Source organism: Lagopus leucura, unplaced genomic scaffold (assembly GCF_019238085.1).
Source record: "Lagopus leucura isolate 7727_CA_CO unplaced genomic scaffold, USGS_WTPT01 Super-Scaffold_774, whole genome shotgun sequence".
Taxonomy (NCBI): domain Eukaryota; kingdom Metazoa; phylum Chordata; class Aves; order Galliformes; family Phasianidae; genus Lagopus; species Lagopus leucura.
In genome coordinates this window covers 6611982-6627135 of record NW_024962258.1, presented here as the reverse complement: position 1 = coordinate 6627135, position 15154 = coordinate 6611982, and the positions used below count along the sequence as shown (strand labels likewise).

Genomic DNA, 15154 nt, shown 5'->3' with positions numbered 1-15154 from the left:
AAATCAGGGACCAGAGCTTAGTACTCTTTGTCCTGTCCTCCCTTTTCTGCCTCCTTTGATGCTGCATATTCCCTCAATTGAGATCTTTATGATGGAACTGTAGGGTACCTGGACTGAAAGTTTGTTCCCTGAAGTAGCTCTCTGTGAATGAGATGGGATTCCTTAGCAGCCATATGATGCCTGTCTGCTGCACACTGCTGCCATGTTGCCTGATGTGAGCTTTTTGCCTGGCTCTGATGCTGGATTCTGGTTTGGAGCACAAATCCTGCTCATCAGCAAAGAGCTGTTTACCACTCAGGCAGAAAATTTGAGTAGTTTTACACTGTAAAGTCAAGTCCTCCTCAAGTCCTGCTTGAAAATCAACATCCATTGTATGGGTTGAGTGTCTGGGCCTGTGCTGCAGGTCTCCCTGCCTGAACACAAGCTTGACTATGGTCTTATGTGCAAGGTTGGCTGATCCCCCCTAGTTCCAGGCCTGCTAGTTTGCCTTGTTCCCAGGTAGACTTTGGCAGTGCTGTGGATGTAATCTTCAGAGTGGCTTTTCTGTAGGTGACGTATCACTTTTATTAATGTAACAGAATTTAGTCTTTTGGACTACAAACAATTTACATTATTGTAATGGACTTTAAATAAATTGATGTTCTGTACTCATATTCATTTAGTGTTTTCCATTTAAATTTGCCTGTGATAGCAGAAACAGCCCTATGGTCCACTGTGGCTCTGACGGCCTTCCAGTCCCAGAAATCCAGAAATGGGATTTGTATTGTAGCCATCTGTCTCATGTTGCTGTAGTTGCGCTTTGAAATGTTTCCTTTGTGTACTTTAATGAATCGTTTAAAGATCTTGTAAACTTGTTTGTCTAAATTTCAAAGCTACTGAGGGCAAAGGTTAGGGCACAGCAGGTGTTTTTTTTTGTTTGTTTGTTTTTTGTTTTTTTTTTTGTTGGTTTGATTTGTTTTTTTGTTTTTTGCTTTCATACCGAGAACATGGGCAGCGGTAGCTTTTGTAGTGCCTTGGGCCTAAGCAGGGAGGATGGTCCAAGTGATCCTAGAATCATGGAATGGCTTGATTTGGAAGGGGCCTTAAAGATCACCTAGTTCCAACTCCCTGCAATGGGCAGGGCTGCCACCCACTCAGATCAGGCTGAGCCCTGCTGGCCTTGAACGCCTCTTAGGGATGAGGCATTCACAGCTTCTCTGAGCAGCCTGTGCAAGTACCTTATCACCCTCTGAGTAAAAAATTTCTTCCTAACAGCTAACCTTAGTCTCCCCCCTTTTATTTTTGAACTGTACCCTCTTGTCTTGTCACTATCACACCTTGTAAAAAGTTAGTCACCCTCCAGTTTCTAAGTACTCAAAGACAAGTGAGGTTTCCCCAGAGCCTTTTCTTCTCCAGACCAAATAACCCTAGCTCTCTCAGCCTGTCTTTGCAGGCCCAGCTTTGTGGCCATTCAGCTGCTTGGAATGTCCCTCTTGTGCTGGGGGTTCTAGACCTGAACGCAGTAGGGCCTTAGAAGGGCAGATGGTAACAGTGCTTATTTTTTTGAAACTGTAAATCTTTGCCTGTCAATGGCAGGGGCTGTCCCAGAATAGGTCCTGTGGCTCAGTTAGTAACTGCAATGCTGAGAATCCTTCTCGTTGTTGCCCAGAAATAAATTGTTCCCTGCCAAGCACTCCAGGTAGTAGATTGAGGCCCTGTTGTGCATTGAAACCTGCTCATCTGGCCATATGTTCTTCTTTTGGTGGTGTAAGATTGAGCAGGTGGTGGGACTTCTTGCCCTTGCTTCATATTGGTTGAAGCCCACCATAAAACTTCTCTTGGCTTCCTGAGCCTAGCTCTTACTAGAAGCTAAGTGTATCACAAAACTGGTGGAGCTCTCTGCTGAGCAGCATAGACATGTTCTCACTTTCTCCTGCTTTCGTAGTTACTGTGTCCTTCGGGGATGAACCTGTGCTTTTGCAGTCTTTCTTGGGCAAGGAGTCGATCACTGCACTGAAGTGTGTCAGGGGAGGTTAATACTAATAACGTATGCCTGTGAGAACTGGAAATATACCTAAGAATTTAGGCAGGAAATAAATGCTGCTGAGGGGTCCTGGGCCTGGAATGGAAATACCAGTCACCCACAGAGTGGATTGAGAAATTGTTAGTCAGCAGTTCCAGTCAGCTTATCTTGGCCAAGGTCTGACCTGACAGCATGTAGGAAGACATGCTTTTCTCAGGAAAGCTCTGACTTTCTCATGGAAGTGTCCTGTGATGCCTCACCGGTGTCAGATAAGAAGGTCTCCTGTAAGAAATCCGGCAAAATATCCGGTTGAAGGTAGAGTGAAGCCTCTTCTCGTATCCTGAGAACGAGGGAGAGGTAGTGGTTCCTTGAGTATCAGAAGTATTGTAGTGAATGTAGGTGTATGTCAGCAAATGAAACATCTCAGGTATGTTACAGCACTAATACAAAAAAACCTTTTAGCTTAACTCTTGTCATGGTCTTGCAGAAAGCTGATTTCAGGCAGTGTTTCCAAAAGTTAATGTTTGAATTCCTTGTTTCATGCTAATGAAAAGATACAAGAGCAGGGGCTATTTTCCTGCTGAAAAAGTGTTGTCACTTCACATAATCCAAAATGACCCATAGTGTGACAGTGTCTTGAGGGATGAGCCGGTTGTTGTAAGACTGTATAACTGTTGGCTGTCACTTAACACTGGAATGTCCTACCAATCTTTCAAAGCAGATTAGATTTATGAAACTTAACTCACTCAGGTATTTTTAAGTTTCCTTGTTCAAAGGAGCTAACAATAAAGTGCTTGATTACTGTCTCAAATATGAAGGATAGAGAAGTTGTTTGAATATAAAAGCTCAGTAATTTTGGGGTCAGTAAGGAGCTGATTGTGTTTTGTGTTGAGACACGCAGTGTCTGCTGATGTTGCCACTGGACTTCTCAGATCATTGCGGGGAAACTGAAAATGAATCTTACGTTAAAGATGCTAAGTGTTTTTACATATCATAAATATGTCTGCAGCCTTAAAGAGGCTTGCTATTTAAAATCTATCTTAATAAGTGAGGACCAATGGCAAACACTCCCAACAGGGGGCTGGTTTTCATAGCAACAATAATAATGAAAAATGTAATTTGGTCTTTCACTGCAGAATAGCAGTAGCAAAGCAGCTAGTAAAATATTGTTAAGCTGCAATGCTGATGATATTCAGCTTGTAGTCTATTTACCCCTAGGTACTATGGAAGACTTCTAAGAGATCTGCAAAAGCTACTTAAGAAAAGCAGGCTGATTGGTAGTTGACTATTCTAAGTGTAAACTTGTATGTTCTCTTGGAAACTTAGTGTTTCTGAATTTCTGAAAAAATTTCTTTTGAGTCTAACTAAGTGCTTTGCTGGAAAGAAGAGTGTCTGTGAAAAGTTGTCCTATAAATAAACAAAAGTTCCCTGTAAATACATGAAATTAGCTTGTAACATTAGCTGAATTCACAGTTTAATATTAGACAGTGTTTTGATTTGATGATATACATTTTTAAAGTACTTTCTATCTAGTCATCCCAATTAATATAAATTGGGGGAAGTGTTCAGGGAGAACCAGAAGGAAACTAAATGCTTAGTAAGAGTCGTTATTTTGTTTGCTATGTGAAATCCACTACCTTAAACCATTACTTTAAAACAAACAAAAAAATCTGATTGAACTACTTCGGGAGATCACCTACATAACACTTGGTGTGCAGAAAATGAATATATCCACAGAGAACTTTGAACTTACGTTTAATTGATTTGAATTAAAATGGAATAACAGTTTTTACAGAAACAAACCATATATTTTGCAGGATATAGGGGAAATAAGGTTTGTTTTTTGTTTTATGAGGTGCAATTCAGAAGGGAAGGATATGCTGAGGTGCAGAGTGACAACTGAAATGAAGGTGATGGCAGTACATTCTTGAGTTCATTGGCTGTCTTGAGATGCAGCCAGGAAGTGGACCAAACTGTCTTCAGTATCTTCTCTTTATTCTTTCTATATCTGTAGTGGGTTAATATGGCAAGGTTTGTGAAGCTGGGGGGGCCTCTTTGAGCAAAACCGTCAGTGTCAGAGCAGAGCCAACTCCAACTGCTCCAAAGGGACCCATCTCTGCCAGAGCTGTGCCATGACGGGCACTGGGTGTTCTCTGGGAGAGCAGATGTAAGAGAGGGAAAACTGCTGCACAACCACAACTGGGAAAGAGGAATGAGAAGTGGGAGAGAAATGGCCCTACAGGCACCCAGGTCAGAGCAGGAGGAGGGCAGGATGAGCTCCAGACACAGAACTCCATGCAGCCCAGGAGAGGCCCGTGGAGGAGCAGGTTGTTCCCCTGCAGTTTGTGGCCACTGTGCAAAGTAGATCTCTCTGCAGCCACAGAGGAACCCATAGCATAGCAAGGGCAGAGAGTGACCATGAAAGAGCAGCAGAGGCAAAGTGTTGTGGGCTGGCTGCAGCATCTATTCTCCATTTCCCTGCCATGCTCAGATGGAGGAGATAAAAGGAGGTGTGTGAAGGGGTAAGTGCTTTTAGGTTGCTTTTAGTTCTCACTGCTCTCATCTGTTTTCAATAGGCTGTAAATTATATTTAATTCCTTTATGCCATGTCTCTTTTGCCTGTGGCATGACTGGTGTGCTATTTCCCTGTCCTTATCTCAACCTGCAAGCTTTTTGTTAATATTGTGTTTTCTACTCCTTCTGCTGAGGAGACGAAGTTAGTGAGTGATTTGGCAATGCTGAGCTACACATCAGTGTTAAATTACTGCATACGGAACTTTATTATGAAGGAATAAAGAGGAACAGTTCGCAGCTTTGCCACCTCTGCAGAATCCATCTCACAATTAAAAATGCTCATTGCTGTCAGGTTTTCTGAAGAATCTCTCTATGATTATTTTTTGCATATGACTGAGTGTATCCTAATGTTTCACTGTGACATTTGAATTGTGAGAGCTGAGAGGTTTGTGGTGCTGGTCTGTGGATAGCTGCTGTTGCATTTTGAGGTCAGCTTAGCTGAGCTCTTGCTTTATGTTTTATATTGAGCCCTAACTCTATAAAGAAGCACATAAATTTTATCTTTTTTCCAATTGATGCTTTCATGTAATTTTATAGTCCTGCTTTTCTGTAATATTTGAAACATCAAGCTTTGTTGTCTGGAAATATGCAGTAATTGTTGCTTCAACAAACTTAGAGGCAGAACCTGCAGAGTGTGTGACTGTCACATCATGTCTTTTCATAATGTCCTTAATGATGATGAAAACAAGATTCATACATGTTAATCTTCGAGTATAATAATGAGTCTCTCTGCTGTATTTCACTTAGCATAAGAAAAAGCTTAATTTTAGGCTTGGCAGGAGTTAAAATCCCAGTAATGCTCATGAGAATGTTCTGCAAGCAAAGCCTCTATTAATCCTGTTGCTGACATACTTGCACATAATTTGATGTAAGATCTGAGGCATTTATAATAAAAGACCTGCACTCATGTTTTTGAATGTGCAGGAAGACATAATAGTGGTACAGAGTGATACTCACAGATAATGCTCAGAATTACCTTGGTGTTTGTAGTGCGAACACAAGAATTCTAAGTGTAGGAGCAGATGTGATTGATGCTCTGTAACCTCATGGAGTAGCTGCAGTAAGAGAAGTCGCTGCATCTGTACCAGCTTTCACAAAGTCAGGGCTGCTTTTTCCCATTTCATTGCTGCTCACTGCTAGCCACTGCTAGCTGAATTGCTGCTCAACAAATTCTTCAGCATTGGCTTCATCTGGGTGCCTGAGAAGGAATATGACAGCAGCTGGTGACATTTCAAGCAGCTCTGTGCAAATAAAGAGCATATTTTTTCAGTCAAGAAAATTTTTAGCACTTCAAAAGAGGGCTTTGCTGGTGAAGGAAAAATGGCACAGTTTTTCCAGTTCAGCCAGCATGAGTCATGTCAGACGTAAAGTTAGTGTGTGTAGTGGGCAGCAGGGCAGCTGAGTGGAATGGCAGGTGAGACATGGGAGGGACACTGCCTTCTGCATTTGCAAGTGAGAGCTCAGGTTGTTACTGCAGGCATGTTTGCCAGCTGGGTGTCACAGCTCTTTGTCTCAAATGAAACTGGGAGTACAATTCAGAAGGGTTTGAGAATGTCTCAGTCTCCTGCAGTTCATTGTGGTTGTCTGGCTCTTAGGAGAGCATGTTTTTTACACAGGTATCACTCTAACCAGTCTTGTTATGTAAATGATTATGCAGTTGGACATGTGAGAAGATATTTCTAAAGGCATGTGTGATAAGGGAGTAGTACTGCATGATCAGTAAGATACGGATGTTCAGAAGCACAACAGATTTTATCTATTTTTCCTAACTTGGAGATGTTCTTACGTAACTTGTAAAGCTTGAGGAAATCCTTTTTTGATATCTCTTAGGGTTTTGTTTGAACATGAATGGTTTTAGTTTGTTTTTACAAAAAGGGGGTAAATTCCACCTGTGGATTTTAATAGGTTTTTTAATAGCTACTGCAAGGTTAAAATTCTGAATTTTATACAGCCAAAAAAAAATAAGCTTTTTTTTTGTTATTTCTCTTTTGTTTTGAGAATAACTTGGATCAAATTCCCTGCTTCAGCAGTCTTGCTCAGTGCCCTTGGGGAAGCCACGCTTTAACTTGCACAACCTAGGAAGTGGCTTCTGGCTCCCTGAAATGAATGTTGCTGTTTTTTAAGCATTGACACCTTTACTCAGGAACTATAGGTAACTTAGAAGGCTTCTCTTGAGGAAGCTGAACAATATTTTGCTCTGGATGTTAAAGAGATGTTTTTATCTTGTGCACTGATTTGAAACTTTTTCCTTCTTCTACTTCTCCATCTGCTGCCAGTTTATTTCAGAGAAAACAACAACAACAAAACAGAGAAACAGAAAATAGTAATTTGGAAGATCTGTGGTTTAAGAGTTGTCTTTTGCAATTTGCCTTGTCGCTGCTGCTTTCCATGAGCAGTGTATGCTTGGCAGTGTGTACTAGGCTCGTACTGTTCATTATCAGCTGGGTATTGTGAATGGGCAGGTGGACTGATGACACTTGAATGCTTGAAAACTTGCTCTCTGCTGACAAGATGGCTTTGGTATTTGACTCTGAAAACCAGAAAAATTCAGGCTCTGGCAGCTATCTCAAGTAATTCACAAAACTTGTTGAATTGTTTTAAAAGCTTCTGTTCTTTATGCCTTTAGGACTTATCTTCTTATTGCCTTCTTTTTTTTTTTTTTTTTTTTTTTTTTTTAAGAATCCATGCATTTCTCAAGAGAAGGGAGAGAAAAAATGTGGAGTGTTGAAAACTGCTCAGTGAAAAATGTTGTGAAAGTAGCACTTGTGTGTTTTGTGGTCTCAGTATTCAGGTAATGCTCTTGAATATATTTAGACTATAGCTTATAAGCAGTCGTTAGAGCTAGAGAGTGGTTAGAGTGGTTAATTTGAAAGGAGACAGAATATATGATCTAAGCTATTAAAATTATGTGTTGAATTAAAGCATGTTGATTTTAGCTTTTTTATTATAGTGGATAGAAACTAGTGACATGCACTTCTCTAATACTGAAGCACTTCCACATAAGGCATCCATGAAACAGAGGTTGTAGCTTCTTTGTTTTTTGTTTTTTATTTTGTTTTTTTAAACTGATCTTTTTGCAAGCATGATTGATACGCTTCCAGTGATCTTTCCTCTGCAAAGAATACATAGTTTATTGACCATTTAAAATATTCTAATGCTGTTCTGGTAAACAAATCTACCTTCTTGTGACTACACATAAATTTTACATCACCATAAAGCAAGGGCCTACAGTTCAGTCTAAATGCTCATAATCTGCTATTATCTATATGCAGTTGTGCTTCCTCTTTTCCTTTCTCTAGTGCTCTGTGACTTTCTGTAATACAGAGTTGTATTTCTGGTGCCCTGGAATCTGATTAAGAACCACCAGTATGCTCTTGATTAAAATTTTACTAAAATAGTCCTGAGTTATATTTGCTTAAGATTGTAACTCTGGGGAAGTTGACCATGCTTGTGAGACTCAAGGTTAGGATGGTGAGGAGAACTGAAAGTTGATTGTCACAGTCTAGCTTCAGCTAAATTAAAATGATTGAGACATAAGAGGAGCTTTGATGTGTCAATACCCAATTACTGAAACAATAGGTACAGTTTTTAAATTTTATTATCTGACTTATCCTTTCACGTAATTATTTTATTTTAAAACTCTAAAGTCACACAAAGTAGTCACAAGAACATTTTTAGCATGCTGTATGTGAACAGTGTGTGTGGATGTAATTATTCGTAGCTACTTGTCTGCTTAACCTGTGGTTTCTGTACAACCATTAAAAATAGTTTTCTTAGACTCCTAGAGCACAAGTAGGTTCTGGCTGACTTGAGATATGAAAACCAAATGCTAACTCACAATCTTCAAGGTCTTGATCTGGAAACAATTTTGGTAAGATGAGTAAATGATGTTGTAATAATGCAAACATTCCCAAAGTTGACATTTGCCTCCGTGGTCTCCCAGTGAGTTTTCTGTGTGCTTACAATTTGCTCATGAGCTAGTTTTCTTCTGTTTCCTTTCTTCTTTTTCTCAGCTACCTACATACAACATTAAAGAGTAAGCCCAAATAAAGGATTAAATAAATGCTTCTGATTTGGATGGTAGCTGGTACACAGAAGGAAATAGTGCAGGTTATTTTTTTGTCTGCAGGTTTCTGTGACAGTCAGAAGTACGTTATGACAGGTTAGTGTGTTTTGGAGTTTAACAGATCCTCAAAGAAATAAACATGTACATGTGAATGTGTGTACATATGTATATGTATACATGCATAGATATATGAAAGATTGAAGCTCTTTTATGTGAATTTTGCTTCAAGTGACTTTCATGTTATTCTATTTAATATATTCCAGGCTGTCTTTCATTTATAATCCAGTAGGTGTTTTCTTTAATCTTGGAAGATTTAGTTACAGTTGTCAAAACATGAATTTGAAAAAAAATTCATGGTGTATTTTTTTTTGTTGTCCATGTATCTTTCTCCCAAACTTAAGTAATGGTTACTAAAGGAATCAAATCTTTTCCTCAAATTTACACTGGAATATGATTGTCACTCTTAAAACGTGGCAGTGTTTAAGGTTGCTAGGGAGCTCTTCCAGTACCTGTTCTAATGGATCATACAAGAGATCTGGGTCAAATCATAGAATCACAGAATGACCTGGGTTGAAAAGCACCACAATGATCATCGAGTTTCAACCCCCCTGCGATCAGCAGGGTCACCTACCACCAGACCAGGCTGCCCAGAGCCGCATCCAACCTGGCCTTGAATGCCTCCAGGGATGGGGCATCCACAGCCTCCTTGGGCAACCTGTTCCAGTGTTTCACCACCCTCTGGGTGAAAAACTTCCTCCTAATATCTAACCAAAACCTCCCACGTCTGAGTTTAAAACCATTCCCCGTTGTCCAAACACAATCCACTTTCATAAACAGCCATTCCCCTTCCTGTTTATATGTTCCCTTCAAGTACTGGAAGGCCACAATGAGGTCTTCTCGGAGTGTTCTCCAAGCTAAACAAGCCTAGTTCCCTCAACCTCCAATCATAGGAGAGGTGCTCCAGCCCTCTGATCATCTTATTGGCCCTCCTCTGGGCTTGCTTCAAGAGCTCCACATTCTTCCTGTACTGGCGGCTCCAGGCCTGGATGCAGTACTCCAGATGGGGCCTCACAAGAGCCGAGTAGAAGTGACAATCACCTCCCTCTCCCTGCTGGCCACTCTTTTTTTAGTGCAGCCCAGAACACAGTTGGCCTTCTGGTCTGCAGGTGCACGCTGCTGGCTCATGTCCAGCCTCCTTCTATCAGGACTCCCAAATCCTTCTCTGTGAGGCTCTCAAGGAGATCTTCCTCCAGTTTGTATAAACACCTGGGATTGCCCCAACTTAAGTGTAGCACCCTGCGCTTGACCTTACTGAAACTCATTAGGTTTTCATGGGCCCACTTCTCCAGTCTGTCCAGGTCCCTCTGGATGGCTTCCCTTTCTTCCAATGTCTACCACACCGCTCAGCTTGGTGTCATAAGTGGAAAGACCTGCAGAGTGCCTTAAAACTTAAATTATTTACATGAATGTTAATTTTATATTCAAGTACTGGTTGAATTAAAATGTGTAATTATGACATGGTTTTTGACAGTCTGTGACTAGTTACTTATTTTGTTGCATGACAACAGGTATCTAAACTGGCAGCCAGCAGATACCTGAGGGATCAAATCGACTTGTACTGCAGACATTGCATTTAGCTGCCCTCACACTAGACCCTGAATCTATGTGCTTCTGTATTTAAAAAACAGCAACAATAAAAAAACCCCAGACTCCCACTAAATAAATAGTTGCAGGCATTTCCTTCTATCTTCCTTCTGTCTCAAGAGGGAAAGCCCTGAGGAGGAATAAAGTGTTCATGAAGGTCTGAGTTTTGGAGCTGAGACATGGCAGCCTTCACGTCCTTGCAGCTTCTTACCACCTCTCCCACATCCATGGAGATCTGGGAGCTTCCTGGCCCGGGGTCTTTCCACATCCTCTGTATGGCTTTCAGCTCCTCCGTGGTCGCTGCTCTCAGCTCAGAAACCTGGAGCTGGTTGTTCACTGATGAACCATTATAAGAACTGCTGAAGTCTACTGATCATCTGATTTGGTGCAAGGGTTTATTGGAGCAATTCGATGTCTACTTATAACTATTTACTTAAATGTGAGTCCTACATTATAATTAGTGTTTGCAAAAGCCACATAATATTAGACGTTATCTCTAAGGAGAGCAAAAGAAAATTTTCTTTCCCCTTTAATGTAGCTACAGCTGAAATGAGTATGTTTGTTTGCACTCGAAGCAATAAAATGTTAGGAAGCACTCTGGCATCTGAAAATCAAAGTTAACCATAATCTCTGTGGCAAGTGGCCATTATTACAAATTTCAGCTTCATTTCTGTACAGCCAGAGTGATGATTAGATGTAAGCTAGCTTATGAAGGCCTTCATAATTTCCAGAATGATTCACTGTTGCTGTTCTTTTTTCTCAAGCAGAATGAAAGGTAGGCGGTTGCATTTACAACAACAGAAAAGTTGCTTATTTGCTTTTAGAGCATTTGAAAAATATCTACTGGGTAATGGCAAAGGTAGGGAACAGATTTCCATGGGGTGTCTTGTCCAAAAAATATTGTAGTGAAAGAATCAGAGCTTTCCCTTTCTGTAACCAAAAAGATTTTGAATTGCTGAAAGAAGACATTTTTCTCTAGCAAAAGTAGGTGGTTTGATGTAGCTATTTGATATTTGCTAACATACTGGACATCACAAAATGTACTCTCAAGTACATGCTGTTGCTCTGTTGACGAACAGGGCAGACATTGTAGTTTTGAGGATACATTGTATAGGTTCCACCATTCATTTCAGACCTGTAATATTTATCTCAGTTTCTTGTAATTTTGTGTCTGGTCTATTTCTTTTTGAGCATTTTGTATTGTCTGCCTTGAAATATAATCCTCTGGATCCAGAATTGAGCTTCCAGATGTACAGCAGCAATTGTTTCCAATTGTGCTCCCTTTCCAATTAAATAGACAAGAACATTTTTAGTGTTCAAATTCAAAATGGAAACTGTGGTGAATAGTACTTAAGGACACTAACCCTACAAGTGTGAATACACTACTTTTTATTAAAAGTATCCAGATAGTCTTGCTCTGAGCTTGTGTTAAGAGTAGTTTGGTAATGCAGGAGAGTATTGAAATTGCTGTGTGTGGATTTGATAAAGCTAATTGTTTTTCTAACTGCTGGAGTCTGAATTTTTAGAACATTATTTATGGATTCAGTCACAGTGTAAGAGACTGGTCCCAGGTGCTTACTGGAATCAGTAATTGCTACCACAAACAACTGCTGAACGATTTTGTCCAGGTAGACTTGGGAGAGACTTGAGAACAAGCTGAATTGGAAAAGGGCTGGTGCATGTGCTTTTTGTCAAGCCAGCGTAGTAGTTGTTTTATTGTTTTTTGTATTAAGTGCAGTATCAGTATCTTGGCTCATTGGATACAGATATATCAGTTCTGGTCTCTGTCAGAAACAGTCTCTTACAGAGAATCTGGGAAATGAAAGCAAAATTCTGGGGGAGGTTTTATTATAATTCTCATAGCAAAAATGGCACTTTGGGTTTATGTGGTATTAACGTCAAATTCTGTATATTACCTCTTGCAGAAGAGAAGGATTTAGGATGACTTCACAGTTCCAGGGTTGAGCAGGAGTTTCCAAGAAATACCAGGTATGGTAATATGCGGGTTATCCCCTCCCTGCTATTGCAATATGATTCTTAGTGACTGTTACGTATCTTAAACTCATGAGGTACTCATAAGCAGGAAGGCTAGTGTCTTCTTTTGTGTAGCAAACATGAATTATTTTATAATAAGCTTGATTGATTATTCTGTTCCATTTGAGATTGAAATGTTTTTTCAAGAAATTCACTGGAAAAGGGACATTTTTCACTTAAGAACAAAATATATCCTAACGTGTGTTAGTTATCGAAAGGCCCTGTTCAGGATTGCAGATTATGTGTCAGAAGGATAGTGGCCTTGCTTTCAGAGACAACTGAATCTTTGAAAGCACTGCTGGACATCCTGTATAGTTTTTATTAAAAAAAGAACAAAAAGAATAGCTGGTAAAGACATTCAGGTGCCTTTGATAGTACCATTGGTTGCCATTAACATCTTTAAATAGTTTTGATTGATTGACTCAGACCCATAAGTCTAAGAAGAAATTATGAGGAAGCTCACCAATATCTGATAGTGTGAGAATATGGTATGGGAAGATGAACTTGAAGTTTCAGCAGCCTTATTTCTTAGGCGGTTGAACAGTTCCTGCTGTAGCATTGACACTGTCACAACGTAGGTTCGATGTCTAGCAGAACTCACTGAAGCAGAAAAGTGTTTTATACATGTATTTTCCTTGGGCACATTTTGAATTCTGGATTTGGGATAGCTCCAGGTTAGCAAAAGTTGCTGGCATTGCAGCTGTAGATGGGTCTTGTTGATCGTCCATGCTGTTTTACACTAATAATTTCTGTTTAGTTTTCTTTTACATAGCCTCTAACAATGCCCTCAGCCTCTGCTGTCTCAGAGTTTGAGTTGTCCGAGGCCAGAGTGAGTTTTCTTGTTCTTAAAAGAAGATAAAGTAAGAAGAAGCAAACCCATTTACTCTTCAATGTTATCTTTGGAGTTGGGATCTAATGACAGTATGGTTAGAGTTATCTGGAAAATAAGACTTATTATCTCTTATTTGTCTTTTGTAGTCTTTGGTTTCTTTTTTTTTTTTTCCCCAACATTTTAGTTTGTCTTCTAGTAATCCTTGCCTTTTGTCTTCTTGTGTCTTTCTTTTTGTTTTTTCCTGTTTTGTTTTGCTTGGCATAGTAGTTAAGAAAAGATCAGGAATGTAGGTTTTAAAAAAAAGGGCTCAGGTATTCCACTAAAGGTTGTAAATATTCCCTGCTTTAAACTCAACAATTAGTTTCCTGAATACATCTTAACTGTGTATTTATCATGCAGAATAAGGAGAATATTCTGCTAGAATTCACAGAATTATTGAATTGAAAGAGATTTCTGAGTCCAACTTGGTCTAATGTCCATGCTCAAGCAGGACCACCAAAAGTAGTTTTTCAGGACCATGTCCAGGTAGCTTTTGAAGATCTCCAAGGAGGAGACTCTACAGCCTCTGGGCAACCTGTGCCACTGCACAGTAAAAATGTGTTTTCTGATATTCAGAGGGAACCTCTTGTGTTTCAGTTTGTGCCCATTGCTTCTTGCCCTGGCATTGTACAGGAGTGGGGAAGGATCACTTCTCTTGACTGTGATATGGTTGAGGTCATGCTTTGGAGGGATATGAGACAGGCGAAGAGAAAATTAAGAAGCTGAACTTTAGGAAAGCTAAACTCTAGTTCTTCAGGGAGTTAGTCAGCTAAACAGCCTAGGAAACTAAGGTGTGAAGCAGAGCTGGCAAATGCTTAAGCAGGCTTTCCTTAGGGCATAAGAGATCTCCATCCTCAGGTGTGTAGCAAGTCAGAAAGGGAAGGGAAGAGACTGGCATGGCTGAACCAGGACATGCTGGTCAAACTGAAGAACAAGAAGAAAATGCACGGGCAGTGGAAATGGGCAGGTACTATGGGAAGAGTATAAGGAAGTTGCTACGCTCTGTAGGGATGAGGTCAAAAAAGCTAAGGCCCAGTTTGAACTGAACTTGGCAAAGATGCCAAAAAGAACAAGAAGGGCTTTCAACCAGAAAAGGAAAGTCCAGGAGGTCCTTCCCCCCTCCTTCCCCCCCAAGAAAGCTTAAGTCCAGTGTATCATGGACTGCATCAAAAGAATTATTGGACAGCAGGTCAAGGAAGGTGATCCTGCCCCTCTGCTCCACGCTGGTGAGTCTCATGTGGAGCGCTGTGAAGTCCTCAGTACAGAAGAGACGCAAACCTGTTGGAGTACATCCACAGAATAGAACATCTCTCATATGATGGCAGGTTGAGAGGGCTGGGGCTGTTCAGCCAGGTGATTCCAAGATTCCAAGGTGACCTGATAGCGGCCTTTCAGTATCTAACAGGGAGCTACAAAAAAGTAGGGGACAGACTCTTTAGCAGGTCTGTTGCCTATACATCAACAGCTTGTCTCCTCCCTGCTCTCAGGATCCTGAACTCCACTATGTCATAATCATTGCAGCCAAGGCTACCTTTGATCCTGACATTCCCAACAAGCCTCTTATTGGTGGTGAACTTCTTGAATTGCCTGTATCTTGCTATGTTGCTATGTTCCCTTCAGTAAATACTAGGCGGTTGAAGTCCTCCTTGAGGACCGGTGCCTCCAATGGTGAGGTTGTTCCCATCTGTCTGTAGAAGGCCTCGCCCGCTTGTTCTTTCTGGTCAGACACTGTGTGACCTTTACCTGTGCTCACCCATAAGCTCACAATCAGTTCCTAATTCATCCCTAGGCAGAGCTTCATGCTCTCCAGCTGTGCTGTCATATAAAAAGCACCTTCCTTTACCAACCCGTCCTTCCTAGAGAGTCTTTATCCCTTCATGGCATCACTTTAGTCATGGGAGTTGTCTCACTATGAATCCCAGGAGGACTGTAGCCCTGTGACTAAGCTCTCGGAAAGTCTTAA

At 40.6% G+C, this 15154-nt stretch overlaps 1 protein-coding gene across 10 annotated transcripts in view; it reads left to right on the top strand.

Moving 5' to 3' along the window:
* The window catches only part of SEMA4D (semaphorin 4D), a 104422-nt gene that overhangs the window by 41932 nt on the left and 47336 nt on the right, over nucleotides 1–15154 (top strand). For 8 of the 10 annotated variants that reach the window (XM_042864877.1, XM_042864879.1, XM_042864876.1 and 5 more), the window contains exon 2: nucleotides 12212–12275. The exons of 1 other annotated variant lie outside the window; for it this stretch is intronic. The gene's annotated coding sequence lies outside the window, so the exon portion shown is untranslated. Of the gene's footprint in view, nucleotides 1–7255; nucleotides 7368–12211; nucleotides 12276–15154 lie in introns of all 10 variants that reach the window. One more of the 10 variants, XM_042864872.1, reaches the window with a different exon arrangement.